We start from the raw sequence: 10,466 nt of genomic DNA on the forward strand, positions 1-10,466 counted from the left end.
AACCAGAGGAGACAAAAAATACAAAAAGGTTAAAAAATTAGAGAAAAGATTTTCAAAGCATAGAGTCACAATTTAGTAAGCTAAGGTTGTCTGTTGTCAAAGGCTTTCATTCACTCAGTGATACTAAACACAATACTCTCACTTATCTGTATGCACATTCACGTCACCATTCGGACTAAAAAAAGAAACATTTCTGATAGGACCACAGTACAGTATCAGACATCTCTACAGTATCCAGTCATTGGATTACGTGATTAATCTTAGGCTGAGTGTTGTCTATTGTTATACCTTCTCTCACAGAACATGGCCGGCCATCTATCTATGACATCCCCAATGAGAGTTTGATCCCCTACGATCTCCTTTCTGCGCTTGGAGAACGTGGCAGACATCAGCTCATCTATCTGCTGGTGATCTGGGTCTTTTTTCAGCACTTACACCTGAATTGGATTGTACAAGCACAAAGGACACATAATAAGACAAAATAGTAGGCTTCACAGACACAAAAGCAAAGTGTAGGTAGTTAGTATAATATAGGCAGGTATGTATGCAATAATATTAGACAGGTATGATGTGTATGTGTGATGTGCATGTGTGTGTATGATGTACCTCCATCATCCTCTGCTTTTCTTCCATGTCTTCATCACTCAGTCCTTCAGGGGGATCTGGACAGTAGTGGACCTCACCCTTCCTTGACTTCTTCATATGTGGTCCCTTGGCTTCTTCTCCTTTTCTTTTGTTGACCCTCACCTCTGGGCATCTTGTTCTTTTGAACTTTATATTCATCAAAGACTTTTGAAAAAAAAATGTACACAACCGTTTTCAACATTGATAATAATAATGAATGTTTCTTGAGCATCAAATCATCATATTATACTGATTTCTGAAGGATCATGTGACACTGAAGACTGGAGTAATGATGCTGAAAATTCAGCTTTGATCACAGGAATAAATTACAGTTTAAAATATATCAAAATAGAAAACAGCTGTTTTAAATTAGAATAATATTTCACAATATTAATGTTTCTGTTTGTATTTTTAATCAAATAAATGCAGCCTTAGTGAGCAGGAGATACTTATTTTAAAAACATAAAAAATCTGACTGACCCCAAACTTTTGAACGGTAACGTTAGTGTATTTGGCCTTCACATACGGTCTATCAGAAATTTTCAACCGTCTCTGACTGAACTAAAAGACTGAACTGCTAGCAAATGTGTTCAAGCTAACGTTAACGGTCGCTGAAATGTGCATAAATAAATTGCACATATCAAAAGGTAACGATAGCTAACGTTAATCACGTTATTGGATTCATCAATGCACATTCTTAATATCTACAAAACACGAACACTTACCAATAGCGAACTTGTTCACGCCAACCCGACTCGTCGTCTTGTTGTCTGACGGAAAAATGAGGCACCCGGCCGCTTGAAGTTTGATTGCTTGCTGGCGCGTAAACTTGTTCGTCTCTCGAGGCCTGGCTTCGTCGGTGGTCCCCCGCACATGAGCTGTCCTCCACTTAATCTGCAACACGCCAAAGACTTGTACCCCACTCAATTTAAAATGGGAAGTTCATTCAAGCACCTGGAATTTGTGATTCATTGAAGTAACTTATGAACCTACTTTGGAAGTTTGAAAACTCAAACAATTGAGTTTAAATCTCATAACACATTATTTTATGTCTGAGTTAATGACATATATAAGTTATCATAACTTTTTGACCAGATCATTTTTTACAGTGAGAAGAAATGGTTGAATAAAGTTGTTATTTTTGTTTTTTCGTTGCTTCACAAAATTACATTTGAACCACTGCATGGATTAATTTAACAATGTCTTTATTACTTTTCTTGGCCTTGAAAGTTGCAATGATGCTGCTGCCTGAAGGGATCAGAAAGCACCTTGGATTTCATAAAAAATATCTTCATTTGTGTTTCGAAGATGAACAAAGGTCTTATGAGTTTGCAAAGACATGAGGGTGAGTAAGTAGCTAATGACAAAATTTTCATTTTTGGGTGAACTAACTCATTAAGCAATAATTCCCAAAATCTGCTGAGGACAGCATCCGAAATTCTTCCACGGGAAGAGAGCAAGAATGATGAAACGGCAGGTACTGTAGCTGCAATTTATATACAGGGAGGCCGGACTCCCTGATCTCAGCAGCAATTGGTCTGCCATGATTGGCAGACGTGGTGTCATTGATGCCACGCGATCGGTCACACCTAAGGCGTTCCCATAATGAGATACTGAACGAAAGTTACAAAGAGAACTTTTGTGGCCCCCCGAATAATTTGTTGTATGAATATCTGAAGCATGCAATATATAAAAGAAAGAACAGAGCCTCTGCTTTAAAAAATATAATTTTATTCATTCTTATTATAGTTTAAAAGAAGTATACTAATAGCACACTTGAATAAACTTCTTTTTGTAAGGGTGCAGTAAACCATATTATTACAACAGCAGTCACAGGACAATTAATTCCAGGTGTCATAAAGCAGGCTTTAGAAGTGTTCTTGTGTTGTGCACAAGAAAGTTTTTTTGCATAACCAAACCTTTCAGAACTCTTTTACTTTTCAGAACAGTTTAAAGGGAACCCCGGGTACTAAGAATTGTATGGCTTAATATAACGTAAATTATGTCTCTTACTGAATCATGTAGTAGAAAACCTATGAAACATTTACGTTATTTAAAGGTGCGCCATTTTAGGTGCGCAGTGCATTCTGTGTTTCGATGACATCAAATTTTTGCACTCTGTGAGCTACTGACGCTACCTGTTGCTATTCTTACCGCAACACAACATTGGAATACACAACTAGGAAAATGAAATACTGTTAAGATGCCACATTGTGCGGCTTTTGGTTGTTATTTTCAGTCGAAGGGCAGCAAGAGAAGCAATGTAAGTCTTCACTGCTTTCAAGCTTATTCGCAGAGGAACCTGACGATTGTCTGCGCTGCTGCATCTTTTATAACTAGAGAACACTGTACCCTTACTGACTGCAGTGAAACTGATGAATCGTCAGGTTTCTCCGCGAATAAACTTGAACTTTCTCCTTCAGTGGCTACGCCGTCATGACAAGCGTCTGTATGTTTATATCCTGCCAGGATGGCATCTAGCGTTTCTTGTCTCTGCCGTTTCTCAGCACGGATTTCACTCGATATCCGGGGGCGTTTAGACTCCTTGTGGGGAAAAATCAATGGTACGGCATTTGGTTTAAGCGTACGCTATCCATCGCCACCTGTAAACTCTTTCAGTAGCTGTGGTCTACTAAAAGCCTCAAAGGCATCAGGGCTAAAGTGTAGAGAACAAAAACACAGGTTTTTAGGAAGTTTTATTCGTCTACAGGCATCTTCCTATTCTCTTCTACTCTTCTTATAGCTAGGAAAGCAGTGAAGACTTACATCGCTTCTCTTGTTGCCCTTCGGCTGAAAATTACATCCAAAAGCCGCACAACCTGGCATCAGTATTTTATTTTCCAAGTTGTGGATTCCAATGTTGTGTTGTGGTGAAAATAGCACCAGGTAGCATCAGTTGCTCACAGAGGGCAACCATTTGACGTCATCGTCACAGAATGCACTGCGCACTTAAAATGGTACCCCTGTTGTCCAAAATATGTATAAAACGATGTGGATTTTTAAATAATGTAAATCTTTCATGGGTGTTCTACTACATATTTCAGTAAGAGATATCATTTATGTCATATTAAGCCATACAAGTCTTAATACCCGGGGTTCCCTTTAAGGCTGAAACCTAATATTCCACAAGGAAAGATGTGGGGTATTGTGTTTTATTATATTATAGGAGCCTAGATGTTTCACCATTTGTGATTGTTTTTTTGGAGGTCTCTTAAAATCTTGATATTTACTTTATATGGACTTTGATGTCATGTCACAGTTCATCGTAGTCGCTAGTGAAGTGTTTGGTTTTGTGCAACATTCTTGTTAAAAAATAAAACTTGAAAAGTAGTTTCAGAGGCGGAGCAAGTCATTTTGATGAAAGGTTACAAAGGCAAACGAGTACCAACAAATTATGTACAACAAAAAAAACAGCAATGTTAATGACTTTAATACTGGTTTGCATTTTAATAATTTGACTAATAACACACACATATTTGTTTTGTAAAAAATCATAAATCATTTGTATGATTGAATTATTTCATAGCCAATGCAATATAAACAGCTGCAAATGATCTAAACCTGCTATCTGTCTGCAAGTTCAGAAGTCTCTCCCTACCTTCTACATCTAAGCGATAAAATGTTCCTCAAAATGGGAAAAACATGTCAGATATAAAGTGTGCTTCCACATATTAGAAGCTGAATTAAACCAGAGCTGAGTTGAAGTGGCAATTTTGCTAGGGAGAGCAAGATGTGTTTCTCTGCCATGGCTCTGTTCTGCGGCAGCGCTCCATTCATGAATCACTTTAAGTACTTTAGACAAAACAAAAGTTTAGAGATGATGTCACGATACGACTGATTTGTTTGCGTTCATTCTTGATGATGTGCAGAGGTCATTGTTATGGCCTGTTAAAAATGTTTGCACTTCTTTCGTTTTTCATTTCCGTCTCGCTGTTTCTAGCAACATCCTACAATGGTCTCGAAAGAATGAATAAATCATGGTTTAGATAAAACGACCACTGAATTATATCCCACAAAGAGACAGAAAGCACAGAAAAAAAGAAAATATCTCGTTATGTTTCTACCTAAAACAGATGAAGCTTTTATGGAAATGTGGAAACAATTAGTTTTAGGGTCCTCTTTTAGAGTAATTCCCAAATGAAACTCGCTGGCCCTGTATTTATGAAGCCCATTGCAGAGGACTCTAATGAGGCTATTAAGGAAAGGGTTGGCCGACTTTGATCTAAATGTGGTGATTTTTACAAAAACATCTCATCATGATAGATACTCATAACTCAGAGGCCTTAATTGTGCTTAATTTGTTTGGAATAGGAATGTGCTTTCAATTAGACTGTGCATTCTGCCCACATGTTTAAAGAAGCCTGTCAGTGAAAATTAAGAACTAGTTTGCTTTGGAAGTGACTGTTTTTTATCACATTTAAGAGAGTCATGAACAGAAGGCAAAGGATAATTAGGCTCTAAACAGAGGCCTGGGCAAGGAATGAGGAAGAGACAGGGATAGAATGAAAGCGAGGGCAAATTAAAAATGTATGTGCTCGGGTGGCAGCCTATAGATCCAGAGGCTGAATCCTGTGACTAGCATTATTGGTGTGACTGCCTTTAACTGGTCACGCCATTTTGCACGCTTAAGGGCTTGAAGAGATGGTAATTTCACCGCGATGTACTGTATCAAACTCTGTGAGAGCAGTGGAACACATTTTACACAGAAAGCACAGGTTGAGCTCACTTTGGCGTCATAGATGCGACACAAGCAACGCTTAAAATGTTCTGAATGTCTTTGCATTATATGACAAAATATCTAACCAAATGTCACCTGTGAATTGGAGTAGAACTGCGTTCATACATCCACTAAAAATCACCAAAACAGCAGTTGAAAAAATAGTTCTGAGAAAAAAATTCCTGCTGTTTTTGTTTCCAGATTACACTTGCGTTTTTATCTAATGCAATACATATTTAAGTAGCTTAAGGCTCAATCTCAATTCACTCCTTGCCCTTATCCCTTGTTTTCGAGTGTACCCCTTGGCCCTTTAAACAGAGTTACAAGGGCCAAGGGGTTGAAATATTCCCCTACGAAATGGAAAAACCCTTCATGAACCGGATACGTCATCAGTCGTCGATGATCAGAATCAGAATCAGAATCAGAAAGAGCTTTATTGCTTGCACACACAAGGAATTTGTTTTGGTGCTGAGGCTTCCAGTGGACTATACAAATACAACAAGAAACATGAAAAATAATACTACAAATTATAAGAATAAAGAATAAAAATATAAATATATGAGAATAAAAAGTGTCACAGTTAGGTTTAGTCAGAATAGACATTTCCAGATTTACAGATTATGAACATATTTACAGTGTTTTGAATATTATAATAAATAAATCTAAATATAAGTATCACTTGAGTTGTAGGATATTGCACTAAACAGTGGGAGTATTGCACTTAAAGGCATATGCCTTGGGAGGTGTGTTAAGTGTTCAGAAGGGAGATGGCCTGTGGGAAGAAACTGTTCCTGTGCCGAGATGTTCTTGTGGCCAGTGATCTGAGTCTCCGTCTTGACGGTAACCGTTCAAACAGGTGGTGTCCAGGGTGAGTGGAGTCTGTGATGATTTTACCTGCTCTCTTCCTCACTCTGGAAGAGTACAGGTGATGTTGATGATGGCTCTGATGTTTCGGAAGCGACGAGTTTTTACAGGATTTCTCCATGAGTCCGACTGACAATTAGAATGTCAACGCAACCGTTTGCGAAGCCATCTCGCCGGTGATTCGCGGTGTATTCTGGGAACTTTCTCGTAGCCCTCCGTTCGGAGTGTGCCTCTGAAAAATCTCTGTTTCGAGGGCTATGTAGCCCTACCCCTTCGCCCTACCCTTCTATCACAACAAGAATCGGGACATCCTACCCCTATACGTGAACGCGCAAAACGGAGGGGTAGGGCCAAGAGGTAGGGGCAAGGGGTGAATTGGGATTGAGCCTAAATGTCCAAATACTTTTGAAGGCTACTATATTTATAGAATAGATTTCACTTTTCTTAATTGTTCAATTTTCATTTTTACAGTATATAGAATGCATTATTATTAACAAAACAAAAGTATAGAGATGTCACAATACCATATGATGATGCAGAGATCTTTGCTATGGCTTGTTAAGCACTTCAAATATAGGTAATAATAATAATAAAAAAAAACTTATTAAAAACTTATTAAAAAATAATTAAAATAATTATGTTGTATAAACATAAACATTATTTGTAAACTATCTGTACATATTTAAATCTAAACGTCCATTAAATATAAAGTATCTATTATTGATGAAACTACCATTGTCAAGTTATTATTCTCTTGATATTCATACTTTGCAGTCACGTGACTACCATGGATACCTGGGCAACAAACGCTGACAAAATGGCAAATTTCCAATACTAGCCTACAATCAATTATACAGTGAGGCTATTTTGTTTCCATAGCATATTAACAAAACGTTTAATGACACTATCACTAAAAACTATACAATTACTAAATATTAATAATATCACTAAAATGACGAAACGATCGAGCTCTATATCATTTTAGTGATATTATTAATATTTAGAAATTGTATTGTTTTTAGTGTTATTAGTGTCATTAAACGTTTTGTTAATGTGCTATGGAAACAAATTAGCAGTCTTTAGTTCATGAACAGCACAACTCTGCCATCTATGAAAATCAAAAGCAGCTTCAAAACCTTGTTTAAAAAGAAATATTATTCAAATTTTTTACTGTCATTAATGTAGGTCCACAAGAGAAATATTAAGCCAGTAAATTAAGATAGTCGTCGCTATACCGTTATATCCATCGTCGTCTCTGAGAGAACGTGGCGTTAATGCAGCGACAGATGCTGAAAGCTCAGTCCGTTTCTACTTTCACTTTCAGGGAATGAGCGCGTTTACATGCACGTTCTTAACCCAATTATGCTGAATAATAGTGCATCCAATCGCACAACATCTATCTGGCATGTCGTTAACACTTCAAAACACCTACTTTTGTATATTAAAACTGGCGACGTCCTGGCAAGATCCTTGATTAGTTTACTGGGTTTCTGCTAGAGAACGACGTTCTTGCCCGCCAGCCAGTACTTGTGACGTCACGTGCAAAGTATGAATTAATATTGACATTATTGATAATGAACAATTATGAACAAAACCAAATAATTCTAAGGAATTTCCTCACTACTTTCATATTTTTACCAGTATGTAGTATGACTTGAAATGCTTATATAAGACTGATTACTGTAGTTTCATTACATCACACACACACACACACACACACACGTCTTTCTCTCCCTCTCTTCTAAGTCTCTCGAGGTCTCTGGCGTTCTGCCCCATTAGACGTGTCTCCTCATATCTGCTGTGTGTCAGTGCATCAGCGATCATGTCTACTCTCTCACACACACTCTCAGTGCTCGACCACAGGGGTTTCATGTCTAATGGCTTGAGAGAGATACTATGGATTCACTCAAAACATCCCCCCTGCGGCATGAGTAGGCTAATCTCTTTCGTTCGTGATGCACTGTAGAGATTTTTCGCCACACTCTGTGGCCATAATATGACAGTGTTTTATCTTGTTCAGGTAGCCAAAGATGCCATGTCATTCATTTTTGTCACACCTATTTTACAAGGCCTTGCTAACTGAAGTAATACTATTTCCCAAATGTTATGAAAAGCAAGCAAATGATTCCTTTTGTTGGAGATAAACACCATCATCTTTTCTGTTTAATATAAGGATGGTGTACAGAAAAGTACTGTATCCTTTAGCATTCCCATTAAACTCAATTTATGTCCATTTATCATTTTGGATTTTTTAAATTTTTAATTTGAATCAAATTTAGTGTAAAGACGTCTTATTTTAAAATATTTTCATATAACTTCTGGTTCATTATTCAAACTGTAAATTAAAGGTTGAGTGTACATGTGCTGTATACTGCACATACTGGTGTTCGATGCACAGAAAATAAAAATTACACAGTATATATACTATATATTGAAGAAATAGTACAAGCAGATTGTATTACTATTACAAACATAACCAAAGATCTGTATTGTGATTTCATTATTTGGAATGAACACTGTAAATGGAAACACAAGACAATTATTTTACCATGTAACTATGTTATTACTTTATGTGAATCATTTTAACTATTAAAATATTTTTACCAAGACAAACTCATGTAAGAAAGTTATGGTATGTTCACACTTGTAGTTTGGTTCACTTGGTTTGTTTAGTCCTGTCCAAAAAAAAAAAACCATTTAGTCCTGGTCTGCTTAGCATTCATATTGGCATTTTAACACCGAATCTAAAGGCATAGAGATACATTCACGACCTGATTGGTCGACTTGTATTATGTATTTTTCGCGACGGAACCTACTGAACATCCAATACAATGCTGAATGCTGGGCTAAATGCTCTCGTTGTATGTGGGTAGCCTATGATGCTATTTTGACCAGCTGAGAACTCGTGAAGAGCTTATAAAATGTGTAAAGGAGTAAAAAAGCGCAGGAAATCCCTCCATCACACACACAAATGAAGATCTGCTGTGAGGAGACGCAGTTCTGACGCCTGTACCGAACTGTGAAGGGCAACATCGCGACTATGACGAGAAAAAGCTTGAGCATTCTGTCCTTTTTAAGGTCTTGTGACATCATGTACTGTTTTTGGTCTTTGGTCCGTGTTGCGTTCATATTTCAGTCAAACCACACCAGAGTTCTTTTTGAAGTGGACCGAGACCCGTTCCGATATCGTTCCGCTGGTTTGATGCGCACCAGGGTTCAGATGGCAGCATTCACACTTACTCAAATGAACCGCACTAATAGAGCAATCGCACCAGGGTTTGTTTTAATCCAACCAAACATGCCAAGTGTGAACACTTGAACACTCCTTGTCTGAAGTTGCGCATGCGCGTGCGGTTTGTGTTTGTGTTTGGAGCTCCGTCGAATTGATTCATAAATCCTTGATTTTCTTCTTTACCACTCATTTATAAACAAGCACTTTCTATTTTTATAGCATGTGAACTTATCTTCGATACTTTTCCTTATAAAAAACAATCGGTTTGCTTTGATTTCGCTACTTAGATCCAACTTTCCGAATCTCCGCTACTAGCCTTTAGCCCGTTAGCATCGGACGCGTGGCCTCTCGCCTATTGATCGTCTCATTTACACCCGTTTCACTGAAAGGATACGGGTATATCCAGGATTCCAGTCCTAAATTAGTAGTGATATTGGTAGTATCACTACTAATTTACTGTTCATCTGTTATAATGGCGAATATATCGGATGTGTGTCTAACGTTACCTCTGAGTGCAGGTGAGGACACATTCGAGCTGCATTCGGTGTTGTTGGAGCTGGAGTCCGTGGAGAAGCAGATCCGTGGTCTGCTAGAGAGGCAAGCCGAGCTGTGAGATCGGCGATCAGCGCTTGAAAAAGATTCAGTCTCCTCGCTCCTCTCAGGAACCTGACGATCAGGTCGTGCTTTCCAACAGACTTACCTTCGACCGGGTCATGGTGTGCGGCAATAGCGGCAACATAGACTTTCAGGGTGGAGGGAGACAGCCTTCGCTCCAGCCTATCTTGAAGGAAGGAAAGCACGACACTAATCGAACATCTCCGGGGGTCTTCTCGGTGAGAAGAGCACCAGTTGACGAAGAGGTTCCACTCAACGCATAGACGTGTCTTGTGGACGACGCTCTAGCGGAAGTGATGGTAGCCGCCACCGCTGATGGTAGGGTACTCAAACCTGCCTCGTCCAGGAGCCACACGTGGAGGTTCCAAAGATCGGGATGAGGGTGCCGTAGGGTGCCACGTTCCTGAGAAAGGA

General features: G+C 38.6%; 1 long non-coding RNA gene across 1 annotated transcript; it reads right to left on the reverse strand.

Annotated features, from left to right (window-relative positions):
* Positions 1–296: 296 nt before the first annotated feature.
* On the reverse strand, positions 297–1,497 carry LOC143732214 (uncharacterized). The gene is made up of 3 exons (XR_013201079.1): positions 1,346–1,497; positions 607–771; positions 297–437 (listed from the first exon to the last, which is right to left on the reverse strand). It is a non-coding gene; the product is annotated as an uncharacterized LOC143732214 (long non-coding RNA).
* Between the last annotated feature and the right edge of the window lie 8,969 nt (positions 1,498–10,466).

Source organism: Siphateles boraxobius, unplaced genomic scaffold (assembly GCF_051911475.1).
Source record: "Siphateles boraxobius isolate OS27281-9 unplaced genomic scaffold, OSU_SipBor_1 9, whole genome shotgun sequence".
NCBI lineage: Eukaryota > Metazoa > Chordata > Actinopteri > Cypriniformes > Leuciscidae > Siphateles > Siphateles boraxobius.